This window comes from Apteryx mantelli, chromosome 1 (assembly GCF_036417845.1).
Source record: "Apteryx mantelli isolate bAptMan1 chromosome 1, bAptMan1.hap1, whole genome shotgun sequence".
Classification (NCBI taxonomy): domain Eukaryota; kingdom Metazoa; phylum Chordata; class Aves; order Apterygiformes; family Apterygidae; genus Apteryx; species Apteryx mantelli.
In genome coordinates this window covers 138,958,261-138,976,232 of record NC_089978.1, presented here as the reverse complement: position 1 = coordinate 138,976,232, position 17,972 = coordinate 138,958,261, and the positions used below count along the sequence as shown (strand labels likewise).

Genomic DNA, 17,972 nt, shown 5'->3' with positions numbered 1-17,972 from the left:
GCTCTCATCTGCACATTAATATAGTCAGTAACACAACACAAAATGTGCCAGCACCTGTGCCTGCTCCCTCACCTCTATGTTTTTTCATTCAACCTGGTGTTCCTGCACATATTTGAACATATACACCCTTGTACCCATCCCCATGATTCCTTCATCAACAATGGGGAGAGAAGCCACATTCTGATATGCCCTGTAGCAGCCCTTCTTGGATGCCTGGAAGAGATGATGCTGAATTTAAATTCTACCTTGATGAAAAACAAGTTTCTAGCTTGCTTTCTCAATGTCATAAGGCAGTGTTCACATCCTGAATCTGCAGGCAGATGGGATTGTGCTAAAGTGCTAAGAGACAGACTCACTCCCATTCATCTCTATGAAAACCTTATTGAAAATCTGATGAAGAAAATATGCATTATTAATTGATGTAGCAGTAAAATACAGCTCTTGTGTATAGTGTTTGAGTAGAAAACTACTACTTCCTCTGCAGCTTTAACAACACTGAGGATTTAGGACAGGGTATCTGTATAAACGCGTGCAAGGGAAGAGAAGAGGAAGGGTCAAAAGAAAGTGGGAGGGTGATGTTAAAGAGGAAGAAACCTCTCCTCCAAGCAGGGAAGTTCAAAGTGTAATTGTTATGTAGCATCCCTGATTTTCTGAGTGTGGCAAAATGACTCTGAACACCTTCTTGAAGAGCGGTGCTACCAGCAGAAAGCCAAGATATTGGAGAGAAAGGAGAGCATGCAGAATAGCGTGACATAGCAAGTGCTGCAATGCACTACTAATGTTTTAACCAGGGACTCCCTGAGGTTTCTTACACTCCAGCACATCCACACTAAAATTTACCATTCTCTCCAGCTCCCACTTCTACCCAAATCTATCAGTTTTTCTAATCCAGTCATGATGTCTATTGCCATCCCCTCTAGAAGAGGTGCTACTTTTATTTTTTTTTCCCCGTGGGTTGCTCACAGCATCAGTGATGGCTTATCCTGCAACCTCATTTGCAGGTTTTCTGAGGCTGGACAGAGGGCTAGTAAATGGGACTGCCCTAGTTTCTTAGGCAGCATCAAGACACTGCCTGAATGTGATTCTTCCGAGATTCCCTATTTTACCAGCTAGTGCCTGTGTGAGACTCACACAAGAATAAGGCTTTGCAGAAGAAGAACCTCTGCCAAAACCAGGGAGTCTCTATCCTTCGGCAAAGGCAGACCTGCATCCCCAACACTAACTTACCAACCCCTCCACCAGGAGAAAAGAAGGACCATATCCTCAGGGCCCTTACAATATCATGCCAGGAACATGCATAATACATCCTCATGCTCAGAACTGTAAAATCATGTGCACCACATATGAAACTTCTGTAGCTGTCTCCCATCTTCCGCTCCTTCAGCAGCAGCCTACCTATGATGCATTTCCAGCATTGCATGGTGGCCTGTCCCTGCACTGAGGTACTGAGGCGGATGCAACTGGCTGATCCAGGCCATCATGAGCCAATGAGCAGCACCCAATGGATGGTGTTACGCAGCAGGAGTGATGGTGGTGTGTGTGGCTGCTGTTCAGGGGGGCACGCTCCCACACACCAAGCCATGGCCTTCTTACCAAATAAGTGACAAATCCTATGTGGGGGTCTCACATGTTGTGAGGTGAGAAACTGAGGTAGTCTGCAGAGATTCTGCATTCATCTACCCATACACATGCGTGCACACTACACATGCTCTAGTATACCTGACTAAGGGCACCTTAGGGACACCTCATCTTTTCACAAATACTCCCCACTGGGCCAACCTTATCACTGACAGCTGCTGTGGAGTTGCAGCATCACGAAAATAAACACATGATGCTGAGATGTGGAGAGACGCCTACCAACCTCTAGGGGCCTGCTCTGCCCCCAGGACTACCCCTCAGCGTTGGTGAGACTAGAAGGTTGTGGGGACAGGGATCCCATTAAAGTGCATCCTGGGAGACTATGTGTCACGTCTCTCTGTCTTCTCCATGCACTGGCTAAACAGTACCCTCACCTTGGCAGAGGGTGAGAAAGCCATTTGAAGCCAAAAAGAACCTGAAGGGGTTAAAGGCAAATTTGTTTCCCTTCCACTTTGTTAATTCCCCAGCAGCCTGATCCTGCATTGTGATGATTCAGGCCAGAGTGTGAGTGAGCAAGAGAGTCTGCCACTGTCTCTGAGGGAGACCCCAGAGCAAAGACTCTTATTTCCTTTCCAGGAGGATTAAGTGCAAGGCCATTGACAAATCACAGTAAACATCTGCATGTGAGCACTCTATCTATCAAGGCCTAATCCATGAAGTGATTCATTAATGAATTCAGCAAATTCGCACTGTTCTGCTTATACTGTTGGCTGATCTATTTTAATGTTTGGTTTGGAGGTGTTTTACATCTGTATCAACAGATTTTTATTTATTTTACATAACAACTTACTGCATCCTGTTTTTGCTTAATTAATTGTTTAGAGTTGTTCTGCCTTTTTAAAAACTGTGTCATATTTTCTGATAGTATCCAAAAATATCCAGTAGTTAAACCCAACCATGTTCCAGTATTTTATATGGCCTTGCAATTATAAGCCCAAGTTCCTCTGGAAACTTTCCATCACACACTGATGGGGGGAAAAAAAAAACCCAAACCATTAAATAATACAGTAATTGATTTTATTTTCTGTATTTTGTTTTTGTTAAAATAAGAATCTCTCTCATTTATTTTAAAAAAGAAAGTAAGTATTGAGTAAATGTTCTGGTTTATTCAAAAGTAATTTGACCAGAACATCCATAACTAACACTGACTTGAACAGTAGGAAAAATGCTGAGCATTACCAGAAATCAAGCCTATTCATTCAAATAGACTACCTACATTATGCTTCACATCCTGTGAATGCAAAGTGCTCTAACAAGGTATAATGACCCACATTTTATAAGGGGAAGACTTGCACACAACTATGCCCTTAATAGTCATCTGTTGAGCTTGAATAACAAGCCAGGTAGCACCCAGGTCTCCTGTCACACAAACCAGGTCACGTAGCTGAATGCATCTTTTTTTTGCATGCAGCTGTGCCATCTTGTTTCCAGTAAAATCTGAAGGCTTTGTCATTGATATCAGTGGGATCAGCATTTGGCCCAGAGGTTTTTATAAATCCAACTGCCACAGGATATTTTCAATTCACCCTCAAAGCTTTGGTCTCTACCAAACTGCATGAATCATCCGAACTTGCAATTTATAATTTCCAGCCCTTTTGACTTACAGTACATTACTGTGATGTAATCTGTAACTCTAGGGACTTGATCTTAAAGGGGAAATCTCATTCTATGCCTTTTTTCTTTTTTTTTTTTTTAATTCTAGGAGCACATACCTCTGCTTGCTGGTTTTTGCTTTTGCCACAACAGGATGCCCCAAGCAGACAATACCAACTCTGATATTCCAATTTAAACTAGAAAAATGAAGACGGAGGAATACAGTCTAAAGGAGGAAGGAATCAAGATCTGCAGAGCCACTTAGCTCTACCTGTGCCATTTTAACTTCACTGTTGATGCAAGCACTGTCATAGATGGATTTTGTTTGCATTGATGCTTTTGCAATGGTTGTGCTTCACATGAATATCTATCTATGTATGCAAAGCAGAATGTCTGTGGGCAAAATTAATCCTTCCTTATCACCCAGGTGAAAATAGTTCATTTTCATCCTATGCACACTGAAGTCAGGGCAAAAAGCTCCTACCAATTCAGAAGTGCAAGATCAGGCCACTAACCCAGGCTGAGAGGAAGAGGGACAAGGATAGGTAGACTGAGGATTACGAAACTAGGACAAATAGTAGTTGTCATGTGATTTAGGTGACTGGTCACTCACTAGAAGTTGTCAAGTGGCAATTTGAAACTTTCACATTTCATTACAAGCTGTGAGGCCAGTCCTGGTCCAGAACCCATTACAGTTAGTTCTGTCTTACACAGATACAAATTTAGCCAGATGGGCTACTTAAAAAAAAAGCTAGTTGACATATTTACAAATTTAAACAAAAGGATTTGCAAAGATGTTCAGTAATCTCATCCAAATTTCCAACTCAGTTCTGTTTTTTAAGCTGTCTTGAATTATGAAAAAATCAAGGAAAATCAAAACACTTGAGTATCACTCTGGTATGAAATTATTAGTGAAGCCCTCAAAATTGGTAACTACAAACTGAGAAAGCTTATGTGAGGGGAAACTCAGGTCAGGATCTGTTTATGATCATCTCACGTATAGGAAAATGAGCTGAAATCATTAGATTTCTTTTTAAACACAGATAATTTAGCCAGCTGTGGGAAGAGTTATGCTCTACCATAAAACCAGGGGGCCAAATGCATTGATGATTTAAGCATCATAGGGACATAAGTGACTCATTAAGTGGATAGAAGTAATAAAACAGCTTTACTTGCACTAAGCGTACAATGCTGGAGAGGCCTTTGGTGAAACCCTGAATGTGAGTACAGTGTATTTGATACACAGCAGATTCTTTTCCCGTCTCACCAAAAAAAAAGGGAAAGAATGGAGGATTCACCCAGAGGTTTATTGTTCAAAGCTCTAAAAATAGTAATATTCTAGTATTCAAGAGCAGCACAATTTATTTAGTAAGTAGGGTGGAGAAATACTTGGCAGGAAGAAAAACAGCTAGCAGAGAGATGTAAAAAAAGCTGTGCATCTCTTTTCATATTTACCAGTGAAAATTCGAAAAAAAAAAAGACTACTTAAATCAATGGAATGACATTCATAATGTATTACTGTGGTAGCATAAACAAATCCTTTCTGTTTGTGTTTGAGGGGAGGAGGGCAAGGAATGGAAGAATACTGGTTTATCTTAGACGGGTATGTAGTAGCTAAGGAAGAGGCATATAGCATATGCATGCAGACCAGTGATGCACAAGCTGCATTTATTTTGCATAGCCGCTGAATTCCAAATTGGTACAAAGCACACAATTTTTTGAATACACCCATTTTCTAGGTACAGGCTAGTATATAATCCTCTAACTCCTTTCCGGAGGAGTTAGGCCTGTTTACATTTGAGGTGAATTTGTCTTGGCAATAGCAATGTCCTGAAGTTACCAATTTTAAAGCTAAAATTCTCCTTTAGGGGCTTTCTGTAAAAAAAAAACACTACTGCATAATAGTATTTTTAAAACAAAATGGAGAATGCAATAAATAAATACTATTTTATAGTTTAAAATCTAAATTTAGGATTTCCAAAAGGTCTACCAGATCAAAACTTTAGGGGTATTTAAATACCTGTAGATGAATATAGGGGCCAAATTCTAGCTTTTTAACCAATTTAGAAGCCAAAGGGTGCCAATAACTGATGTGATGAAGTCAATGGAGCTATGCAGCTTTACCCTAGCCAGGGAGCTGACTCTGTAAATTTTGTACTAATACAAGTAGAATTCAGTCATGAAGGTGATTGTTTATGGTGGTGTGAATCTTTTTCACCTTTAATGAGAGACTAAAATAATAACAGTTATTACAAACTGGAGAAAGAAGTTAGGAATGCGAAACTTCAGTCCATTCTGGCTATTCAAAAATGTGGCGTCTCTAAGCAACAATGACAAGATCCTCATGCATAAAAAGTTTTCTTTCTGGTGTTATGAGAGCAACCAAAGACAAATAAGTGTTCCAGAAAATGGTCCATGATGACTCTCACTACATTAATTTCTTGTTTAGGGTGAAAATACTTGAATGACAGACCAGAGACTAATAATGCCTTCTCTTTAGTTTCATAACAGTGAAAGAAGAGGCAGCTTTTCATATATAATGTCCAATTTTCATCTTGTTTACACTAATGTAAACTGAAATCATCAGGCCTATATAGCTGTAAGTCACCCTAGTCCTGGTGGGAGCATCTTTAATAGGAAAGGCTGGGATGCAGCAAACAGGAGAGTGCATCCTGCAGTTCCAGTAAGCTCCCGGCTTCTCCTGTTACCTGGACACCACTCTCAGGCTGGAGGCACTTGACCCTGCCGGATCAAGGAAGATAAACTGAGATGGGCTTATGAATGGAAACAAATCCTTTGCAGCCTAAGAAATGAGCCAAGGAGTCATGGTGGGATGCTAGACCTTGCAAAATGAGCTGACAGATGGAGGGGCAGGAAGGGATCCTCTTAGGCTAATTTCACAAAGGCTGCTATGTTGATGACTATTTGGCTTGGATTTGCCTCAGCATCAAATAAGTGAACTCCTCAGTACTCTAATCCCTGTTTTTAGGTATTTTCTTTTCTCTTCCTAATTTGAAATATTTTAATGTACCTAAGAGTCTGCACAAATAGCTCTCCCACACCCTCTCTAAATACATTTTCTTCACACAGTCATTGTAGAAACAGCCGAGAATGTGCAAGTTCATCAAACTGTGCTCACTCTCCTCTTTGGTTTTCTTTAGGTTAGCTCCTCCTGCTTTCCCCTAATGTAGGTTTGACAGTGGAAGTGTAGGAAGAGAGTGATAAGGCTGAGAATGTAGAGGAAGACTGAAGTGTTGAAGCCGTTGGGGAACGGGCACTCTGTGAAGAGTTTGTAGGAAGAATGAGCAGCAACGGCCACAGATTGGCCCTGAAGGAGGGGGAGGAAAGAAGCAGACAGATTAGGGATCCTACATAAGGCATACCCAGACTGACCATTTAGCCCAGCATAAAGAGCATCACTCATACTAGTTGTGTCCTCAACCCAGAGTACCACCTGCATGCCTTGACAAACTTGTCTTTTGAGCTCAGCAGTGTTTTGCACAACACAGAAGGATATCACGTTGAATCTTGCCCACTGCTAAAAGGAGCAGGTCTGGAGTTCAGTCTCTCCCATGTAAGAACAGACCATAGCCCTTGGGTCCCTCCTCTGCGACTGGCCAGTAATTCTGTTTTGGAATATGGAAACTAAAGGTGGGAGACTCCTCTCCTCAGATGGCAATCAGATCATACCCATAACCACTGTGACTGGTATTTTATAGAAAGGAACTACAGATGCTACTTTTCTTCATTTGAACTTGCCTTGATACCCTGAATTAATGAGTTCTACATACTGAGAATACGTTAAATAAAAACTGATGTCCTGTGCTATATTTTGCCTTACAAATATCTTTTGATTTCGTGCTGCTCTTTCTTGTTCTGGTTTTACCATCCAGGATAAATAAGAGTTCTGGGCCAGCCTTCTGTGCATGACTATTTTACATCTGCTTCTCTTCGTTGGTAACTACATACACTTTGTTTCCATAATCTCTGTTTGTGCGGAATTAACTCTCCCACATACTTACTGTAATTATTGTCCTTGCCTAGAACATTGCTTTTATGCTTTATTTTTGAAAAAACACTGAGTGGAATTGTCAGGATTTGCCACCCTTTCAGAGATGAGGGAAAGAAAATCCAAGGGGATTCTCCACATAGGGAGTAAAACTCACATTTATTTTCTTTAACCCCTCTCTGTTTGCCTGCAGTTAGACATGCCCTTCCTTTTTGAAGAAACGGAATGAAAGCTGCCCGATTTTCTGCCCTACCAACAATCCAAAGCTCTACCAAGTTATTGCCCAACACCTCAAAATCAAGCTGCTCCAGAGAAGAAAAGGCTGATACATACAATAGAAGAGAGAGAAGTCTAATTTTTAATTTTTCTCTCTTTTCTTCCCATTATGAAAATGGAGCTTATTAGTTGGAAGCTGATGTGGTCACTGAAGGCCTCTTGGTAGTTTCCTGAGAGTAGTATTCAGTACATATAACTGATCAGTTCACCTCTCATAGTGGGACATTAGGACACCTAAGAACATGATCATTTCCACAGGAAACAAACAGAAAGAGTTGAGCCCCCACAGAGGGTACAGAGACAGAGAGCAAGGGCCATCATACCCAAGAAGTGAAAGTGCAGAGATGAATACATGGAATTGATTACCAGCTGCATGATGGTTAGATAACGCTTCCACCACAGGTAATGCTGCCTCTGTGGTCCCAGGCTTGCCAGGGCATAATATGCATACATGAAGATGTGTACAAAGGAGTTCAACATCCCAATAAAGAAGGCTGAGGAGTAAAAAGGTCAGGATGAGCAAGACACACAAACCATTCAAGATTAACCTTGCAATGAGCTGACATCCACAGTGATAATGCTCTCAAAATACATCATGTTACCCATTTGTGTGAACCTTCAATCTAGTGTCTGCTTAGGAAGTATTTCGTAATCTCCCTGTTCCCTCCAGTGTATGTCCATCCCATATCTCATTTTCAGAGAACTTCAAAGGCAGAGGAGAGAATTATTGATCTGGCCTAAGCATTTCAAACCATTCTGATGTCAAGACCATTTAGCCAAAGCGATTTCCCCCCAAAATAGTACCAGTAATCCAGCTTTTTCTGTAGGACCTGCCTATAATTGTTTAGTATTCTGTGTCAGCTTCAGACGCTTCTGTGTAGGTGGAGCAGAAAGAAGCAGCAGTCTGGGTACAGACTAGAAAGAGAAATAAGCTGGATACAGTCAGAAAGGTGCAGTCAGAATCGAGGCTGCTGAACTTGGCCCAGCTGAATGGGAAATAAAGGTCTGGGTGAGGTACAAACAGACCTTGTATATGATACTGTTGTTTCTGTTTGGACAGGGAATGACTGGCACATTCTTGTTACGGATGAGACAGTGAATATAGCAGTCTAAATAGCCCAAAGAACTGAGCAGATGGTATCCACTGAAACTCACATGTTTTTCATACCTTTGGAAATAGGTGAGATTCCTGCCTATCAGTCACCCCATCTGCACTGTTTATGTTATCTCCAAAGCACAGGAAAAACTGAAACACACAGTGTCCACAGAAACTTACCTTGTCCCCCAGGCACATATTTGACCCCTGACCACCAGCTGAACAGCATTAGGCCATGGTGATATACATGCAGGAAAATCACTTGTTCTTGTTTCTTGCGCAGAATAAAGAAAACCTGAAAGAAACCAGACAAAGGAAAGTCTTGAGCTGATGTGTTTAGACAGAGGAAGATATTACACCAGAAGGTGATAAGAATAGTTAGTGGTGATTCTGGATCTCCACAACCTCATTTCTTCTGTCATTTATTAAAAAACAAAATTATGATGAAAAGCAGCTGCCCTTGCTGATGAGAACACAGAGAGGATGGGTGAACCTACTGGCAATAGGTCTAGATGGGCTCCACATGCTGATTCACTATGCAGACAGTGCGTTGTCAACTAATCCCCCCAAAGAGCACTAGACTGTGGAGTCCTAGACAGGCCAGAATACAGCCTTCCTTGGCAGACCAAGCTGAGAAATGGGATTTCCTTATTAGTTCAGGCAACTATTTGAAATATAGGAGAACACCTAACATGCAAGCTATAAAATGGTTCTGCCTTCACGTGAACTTTTGATTTCACCTGGGATACAAACCTTTAACCCATAGCTTTGGAATAATCTGTGGCAGCAGAAATACCAGGCCACATGCATATTTGCAGTCCCTTTACTGCATAACTAACCACTATCATATGTCCAGATGAGCAATGACAGCTCCTGTCTGGAAGCAGATATTCCAGCAGCTTTAATCAACTAGTAACTAAGATTTTGGCAGACCTTCTGGCAACAGCTAAGGTAAAAGCTTCTCCCCTAGGGGCTGTTTGTGGTTTAAAGGGAATGTCCACCTACAGAAAGGTTGCTGAGGAGTGGAGCATGTATACAGGCACTGGGATAGAGACTGGCAAACTGGACATAGGTTCAGGAATTTTATTTTTTTGTTTGCTTGGAAAGAGGCTTTTGAGGAAGCCTAGCAGCATGATATCCAGTGGCAGTGCTGGACTCTTGCAGGCAAAATGTCTCTATGTAGCAGTACTCTGAAGCTGTGCCCTCTTCTTTGACAGTGTCAGCTGTATTCCCACAAACAGGCAGAGCAGAACACATGAAAAAAGCATTTAGTGAAAAGCATCAACCAAATCAATACAGGATCAACCCAGGACATTAGCTTTTGGCACTCTGCCCTTTCCTGACGAGGGAGTGATTTATTTCAGAGCACCAGTTCTGCTATGGAGCAGAGTTCCCCCTTACCGGATCCAGCAGCATGAGGGCTTTGGAGAAGAAGAACCACCGACACACTCTTGCCATCTGCCGGCCAGTACGAGGAAACGCTGTTAGATCTCAAGGCAAACTCACTGCTTAGTTTTACTGCCTTAGATTTTTAACCACTGATCCATGCAGTATGTGAAAGCTGCCCACCTGGGATCAATAGCTAAGGTGAAAAACTAAGTGGGTCTTTTATGGCTGTTGCTTCCCCCAGAGTAGGCACTCAGAAAGGAGTCTTGATTTGGGGGGAGGAGAAGCGTTCAGTTAGAGTTTTAGTAGCTTTGGCTGGTTAGATGATTTGTTTGCTAAGTTGTTTCTTCTTTGACAAGGCAAAGTGAGCTGTTTAACAACAGTTTCTAGCCTGATGGCAAGTACCTGGAAAGCTGAAAAGCTAATTTCCATGCTTTAATCTGTTTGAAGTCTGATTTTATCCAGAGGCAAAATATAATAGTTCCAAATTCAGACAGAGACAAAAAATCATGCAGTATTTTGAAAAGCTGCGGGTGGTGGGTCCTAAATCCTCCTGTGATGGCCAAGCAAAAAATAGTTTTAGCCAAATCCCCCAGTTCGCAGAAATTTTGAGTGAGATTTATGTCACGCAAATTTTAGGATATAAAAATTGATTTTCTAGTTGACAGTAATCACCCAGAATCCTTATAAAATCCATGGAGCCACATATCTTTCAGAGGTAATTTGCAATACTTATATTAGACCTCTCTCTTCAAATGGTAGGATCACCCTCTCTCCACTGATCAAAGAGGGAACTTAGATGGTTATATCAAATGAGGTGATTAATCTCTAGAGAGCTAAAGCTAAGTGCAACCGTTAAAGCAGACAATTTAGTGCAATAAATTTTCAAGCAAATAAACTGGAGCAAAATGCTTCCTAGGGATGCAAATTGCTATTTACCAGCAAAACAATCTGCATATCGAGAAACGGAGCAGGGTCTAAGGCAAGCTTTGCACAGAACTGTACAATCCCTCATTCCTAGTTCACTTCAGCTGTAATCCACTGGCTGGCACAGGTAGCTGTAGTTGTCCAAAATTGAAGTTATCAGAAACTGAAATGAAAGAAAAGCAGTAGAAATCCATTTTCTGTTCAACACCATCTGTTCCAAAAAGATGTACATATTAATGATAAAGGCCACACAGTCTCAACCTAGCATTCACTAACTGAAAATCCATGCAACTTATGTGTCTGAGCAAAAAGTAAAACCTGAAAGAAAGTACTTCATGTCCTTGTTGGAATGAGAAAACGAATATTCAGTTTGGTCATGTTTGTAACTCTTCATGCAATTACTGGAGTGCTCAAAAATGCTTTAGTGGGAACAGTGAATTCTAGGCTTCAGAATTTCTCTGAAAATAGTGTTTTCATTTGTAAACATCTCACAACTTGTTTTGGCTGGTTGCATTTGCCTATTAACTAGAAAGCCAAAAACTATACCAAGTAACCAGTATAACTGAACAAGCATGCATAGGCAATCAATTTTCATACCTGTCCTCAGATCTAGTAGTATTTCCTCAAAAAATTTGCAATTTGGTTTAACTCAACCTAAGAATAGTGCCATCAGTTTAACTGGCAAATTTATTAATATCAAGATGTTTATCAAACCTGTTCAGCCCTACTTATCTGAAGAGTATTCAGTGATGTACATAAAATAAGTCAGTGGGTCTCATCTGAGAACACTGTAGAAATGTTCACGCATTAAAAACAAGCAGAAAGCAATGCCATCAACACCCATGGAAGCAGGAGGCTACAGTGCACTTGATACTCTTGGAGAGGATTGTGCAAGTCTGGAAAAGAAGTTCCCTCATTTTCAGAGATGAGCCCAGTCTGAGACAAAATGAGGAGTCCTCCATATGGTCTGTGACCACCTGTGAGATTCCAACTTTTAGCTTGTTCATTAAGTAACCTTTCACCATTAATTTTATGAATAAGAGGAAGACTGAGAACTGAGAGGAAATGAGGTGTGCTTTGGTAACAATTCATCACTTTCAAAAGGGTAGTACTGTCCCTCTTGCAGCAAAATGCGGATGTGTCCAAGTTGGCTCCTACTCCCTCCCTTAGGGTTCATCATCAAAGCTGTTGAAACGGCTTTGGCTTTCAAACACTTCCCGAATGCTTACCCAGAAGGGGATAATCCAGTCTCCTCACCTCATAAAACATATAGCTTGATAATGTCACCATAGCGAGGTTGTAGGTAATCAGCAGACCTTTCAGCTTCAGCAGTTGCCGCTTGCACATGAGGCAAGGCCCCAGTGCACAACAAAGAGGTAGAAGACAAAGAGAAGGGTGACTGGAAGTGGAGAGTAGACCAGGGGCCATGGGTCTGTCCTTGAATCTGAAAAGCAAAACACACAGCTGAACTTGGCATGTCTTGTATGGCAGATATATTTCATTGCTTCCCTCCTACATGTCCTCTGGCAGTAAAGTGGTATTTCATGCATCTACACAAAGCAGATCCACTGCTTTTCTTTCAGCTTGGGACTCCATGTGCCAACCTCTACTAAAAGGCTTCGACACTACACTAGGGCTGGGGCTGTAGGACCTAAAAGAGTCCTCTGCTGAGTGCCAGCCTTTAGCTGCATGTTGTTGAACAGGCCTTTCCTGTCACAAGCTGGACTCCTCATGACAGGCTGTAATACTGTCCCCAACAGGAGAAAAGAAGTAGCTCAAGACATGTTCTGCAGGGAAGCACAGAACAAACCAATCAGTTTCGGGATCTGCGAGAGCTTAAGTTTTTAAAGCACAGTAATAAATTGCTTCAGTCACAGAGGCTACTTCTTCTTTTCTCCACAATATTCAGGCCATCTGAAATTCTTCATACCCTTCTTTTTATGTCTACTCATAGAGTGGTCTCCCTTGAAAGCATACAGTTTCACTGGAAAATGACTAAACACGTGTCTCTCTTAAAACTGCTCTTCAGCCCTTCAGGAAACAGAAGTTCAACAGAATTTCTGTCCCGCCACCTCCCCCAAATCCTAGGGGAAAAATATCCTAGTTCCCATTCACACATTCTTCTCCTCTTCCCAATGTGGTCACTGCTCTGCTAAACTCTCTCAGCATCTCTCCTTGCTTCCTGATGCGCCAGTCCCAAGTCCCAGATCCCCCCTCACTATTCTAGCCCTTGGATCCTCACAGAAATCCTCTACTGAAAATCAGTTCTTAGCTCACTGGTAAGTTACATCCCCTTCCTATGTTCTTCACAACATTTTTGCCAGTGGGCCTCAGGGTTTTTTAAAGACACCGTTCCTGTCCACACAATTCTGTTAATCCCCCTTCCTTCTAAACCTGCAAAATCTTTACTATTCATGCTATGGTCTCTCTGTTAAGAGCTCTTTGATATTCCAGTTCTGGATTTGACAGTCTGTCAGAAGTCCTGAATCCCAGCTTAGACTCTCTTCTGAAATTCAAGTCCTGAAATATTTACAACCTATGCATGTGGCCCCGTGTGCTTCCCCTGTCAGGGCCACCATACAGGCCTGTCATTCCACCTTCATGCCAATTTGTGACATGTTCTTACATTTAACTCTGGGGATGCCACAGTGATCTGCTAAACTGGACCTGCAGAAACTCTAGCTACTGAAGTCCTGAGGTCTCCTAACTGAAAAGAGAAAAACCCTCAAACACTGAGCAGTGGCTTCTGTCAATATTTCATTAGATATCAGATTTTACTGGCATCTTTATGAGTTTAAACCTCAAAGTACTAACACTTTGTTCTTACTAAGGTTTCCCATTTAAAAAAAATCACTTTTTATAATATTTCATATTTAACAGGCTGTCCTGAGCACGTCTTGTTGGTCAGCCTGCCGTTGTATGTGAGACAGAAAGTTGCCAAGAGTTCCCCACTATGGACAGGGGAAATCCCCCACCCCTTCAATCCTTACTATGATCCTGCTGGAATTTTGCTCATAGGTATTTCAAGACTTAAAGGAAGTTCATGATCATGGAGAGGGAAAAGTGAAAATCTGCCCAGTGAAAAAATGTGCACTTATATGAGGATCACTTTCCTTCTAAGTTTGTTCTTGGTGATCACACTATTGATGTGTAAATTCCTATTTAAGGCACCTACCTCTGCTTTGAAGGACCCAGTTGCAGTATTCCTGAGTTTTCTGCCAAGCTGAAGCCATCACAAGTTCTGGAAAGAAATCAAAATGAGCATTCATAGTCAGCGCAACCCCATTTATCCTAGTCTTGACCGAGTCCTGAAAAAGGAGGCTCCTTAGATAAAGGATCAGGACTACAGCTAATGAAAAGCAAATATTTTGCTCTCTGTAGAAACTGAAATTCTGGACCAGGATTAGAGTCATGTTTAAAAAAGGGAGAAAAAGAACCCCCCTGCGATGATTAACTTTCTTTTTATAACTTCTATTTCCATATTTCAATATCTTGTTGATGTTTCATCACCAGCAGTATTCTGACTAGCTGCACTCAAAATACCAAAGCCAGGAGCTCTGTGTACCATGTGGGGATATCAACTGAGTGATATTATCCCAGAACAGTACAGGCACAACATTCATGCTGGGACAGAGAGCAGGTGTCATAACAGTATTTTCATGCAGGTATTCTCAGAGATTTGCAATACTAACAGGCAGTCTGGGACTAATTCATCGCTACTGCAACTCCATACATGTTAACTGAGCTAGGTCAGTTACTTGGTTTTCTGATGCCCCATTTACACACTAGATATGTTTTGCTTTAGCTAGTATATATAATATAACATAATATATTATAATACAGTATAATAGCCATATATAATTTGGTACTCCTCCTTGTCCCTCCTTTCCCTTAGCAGGCAGACTTCTTCAATGGAATTTGGAAGGGCCAAAGCTCACCTAGAAAACTCCCTATTGCAGTTGCTGACAACAGTCTGTGTTATCTGCACTAGTTCTATTAGAAAATACACAGGGCCAGCTTCCCCCCAGTTTCATCTCCTCGTAGTACTGACAAAAGCACATTTTCTCCTTTGATTTCCCACTGACTGCCAAGGGGAGCAAAGTGCCCACATGTCCTTTGGACCTGTATCCTGCTCTTCTGTGCCCATTGGGTCCTGGCAGCAAGAGCAGAGTCTCGTGCATTACAGGGAAGGGAAAGCTCTAGCCTACTACAGGGCCCTTTATCATGGTATAAATGTATTTAAGGGGTCTTACTAGTGTAAGCAGCTTTTTAATCCACAGACCACATACTTCTGCTAGAACTACAAATTCTTAAAGCATATCTGACACTACTGACCAGATATATTTTGCAAATCCAAACCAAAACTGTTAAAATTAGCATGGTTGACTGTATTGTGATTGTCTACAGATCTACTTTGGTGAAATGTAACATGCAACAAAATTTAGCTATACCCACTGACCTCTCTGCCTGCTAACCCTCTCCCCCCAGTCTGACATGCAACTGCACACACAGCAGTTACAGTGACATGAGCATACACACACATATTTCTCTTCTGCAGTCAATTGCTGCAGTCAAAACACTTTTTGGTCTGTTTCTCTGGTGTATGCCTCAAAACCCTCACTGTAAACACCTCTCATAGGCACCCTGGCACAGAGACACACGGCTGTGTAATCTGGGCAGAATCTGCCAGCAGAGGGATTAGTCAGTGATTATCAACTGGCTCAGAGTCAATCCAGCCAGAATTTCAGACGGTTACATACCCTCAGTCATTTCATACACATCCCAGTTTACTCCACTTCCTTTGCTTCCCCCAAACAACAAGCTTAAGCCTCAAATGAGAGTGAAAAGTCCAGGTAGCAGGAACAAACTTACCCCACAAGTATAGCTAGCTTTGCTTCTCCCTTTCTCCAGGAATGTCCTCAGAAAACAGCCAGTCCTCCTATTACTCTGGGTACACGCAGCAGACAGCAAGGCAAGAAGCTGCAAGAGTGTGCACTGTTAAGCACACAGTTTTCTTCGCAGCAAGTGCAGTGAGTACATCATCAGCTGGGTCTCACACAGACATGCTCCATCTTCACTCCTTTTTAGCACGATTCAGGGTCCCTCCTTGACACCCCAAATCACTGCAAGTTGCAGGCACCATACAGTTGAATGCAGTCTCTTTAACTTTGCCAGAGCTGAGGTTACATCATGCTCCCCTCCCCCTCCCACCTCTCCTCACATGATTTTTCAGATTAAGGGACTGGAAAGAGAAGGGAAATGAATGCTGACCAGGACTGGGATTCCACAGCAATGAGCCACTGACCTCTAGCCTTATGCGTGGGAACCTTGCCAAATCTTGCAGAAACAAGGCCAGCATTTCTTCTGCAGATTTCTTCAGAACGTGTCAGGGCAGCTTTTCAAACAGTAAAAAGATGAGGAATGATGCCCGGACAAGGCCCTAGAAAACAGTCTGTGTGGAGTACTCCTTCAGCCCATCACAAGGGGCTGTCAATTTGCCTTTGGTATGCTGAAAATTGAATAAGCACAAGCCAGAAAATGAGAGAGTGGAGAATGGTGACAACACCCACCACTCACTCCAAGAAAGCAGAGACACCTCAGCTGGAACCACCCTCTCATATCCAGCCTCCATCCTTGGGGGAATCACATTTACCATTTTTAAAGATATGAGAAAATTCTTGTGGAGTTTGACAATGATGCCATGTTTTCCCCTCTGTGATCTCCAGCAACTATATCAGGGAACAATGCAGACCCATCAGCTGGCACAGGCTCAAGTCAGTAGTTAGTGCTGTGTGGATGTACCAGCTCAGCTCCAGCATCCTGGTCTCGTCCCACCAAGAGACAATTCAACATCAAGAGCTAGGCTTCTCCTTGGGCAACTGGGGTGTACCTGCACCTGGGGTGTAGACATGTCTCATTATTTTCCCAGCGGACATAGTTTATTAAAAGAAGTCTGAAAAAGAGATTAGCATCATACCTTGTACCACTGCGTTGTGTCTGTCACCAAGCACATCACAAGCCCTTCTGAAGGACACAACACCACAGCTCAGATTTTAGAAGTGGGAGAATTAGACATTGCATGTGCTGGTAGTTTTTGGTAGAAACATATTGTTCTTTTGATTCTTGTGGATAACTAGTATCTGTGGAAACTATAAGAGAAATTAAAGACATACTCTTGGAAAAGGTGGTTTATGGTGTGGGCTTTTCAGTTCAGGGGTGGGGGGACCAATAAAGCAGCCAAGCTTTGGAGAAGGTTTGACTGAACTTTGGTACAATATTGCTAATTGGTTTGTTCATCCAGGCTTCAGGGAGAGGATGAGAAAGGTGCTTTCCCAAAGTTTTTAATCTGCTCATTAACCAACAGGATTCATTTCTCAAGTTTTGGTACTTAAAAAGTTTTGGTTCTTAAAAAGGTTGGGCGATTTATCTGTGTGAATCAGTGGAGGTAAAAAATTGGACCAGCTTTTTCTGTCTGTCCATTATGTGTAGACAGGACTGCATTCTGTTACTCCTATCTGGTAATTTTAAGTAATATTGTTGAGCTATTTATATTCACATATCAGACTCAAACACAGACACAGACATTTTTTACCCTGGGAAAAAAATAAATTCAGCTGAAGTGAATTTTCACAAACACATTTCATTTAGAGCAGAATATTTTACAATTCAGCTTTCCAATATCTAATGATAGACTGTGTAGCCAATACGTAATAGTGTTCTGATCTCTGTCCTTGAGATGCAGTTACAGTTTGGGAAACAGCAGACTCCTTCCTAAAACGACCTTGCATTTACAATTGCAAAAGGGATTCAGTTTTGTTATGGCCCATCCTTAATCTGTATCTGTGCGTGAAACAGAAGGCTTTGTGCTGAGTTAATATAATCCATAATGAAAGGCATGGTGACATGAAACTCTTTGCTGGGGCAGCACATCTTCCTTCAAACTGAAAGAGTGAATACTTGCTTACTGGGAAGGACTTCAACTGGATTTTATATACTGCCATCATAGCAATGAAAGCAGCATGGGGGAAAATGATATTCCCCCACATA

The 17,972-nt window shown here is 41.8% G+C and overlaps 1 pseudogene; it reads right to left on the bottom strand.

The window, feature by feature from the left end:
- The window catches only part of LOC106488771 (very long chain fatty acid elongase 7-like), a 47,782-nt pseudogene extending 31,854 nt beyond the window's left edge, over positions 1 to 15,928 (bottom strand).
- Positions 15,929 to 17,972: the final 2,044 nt, after the last annotated feature.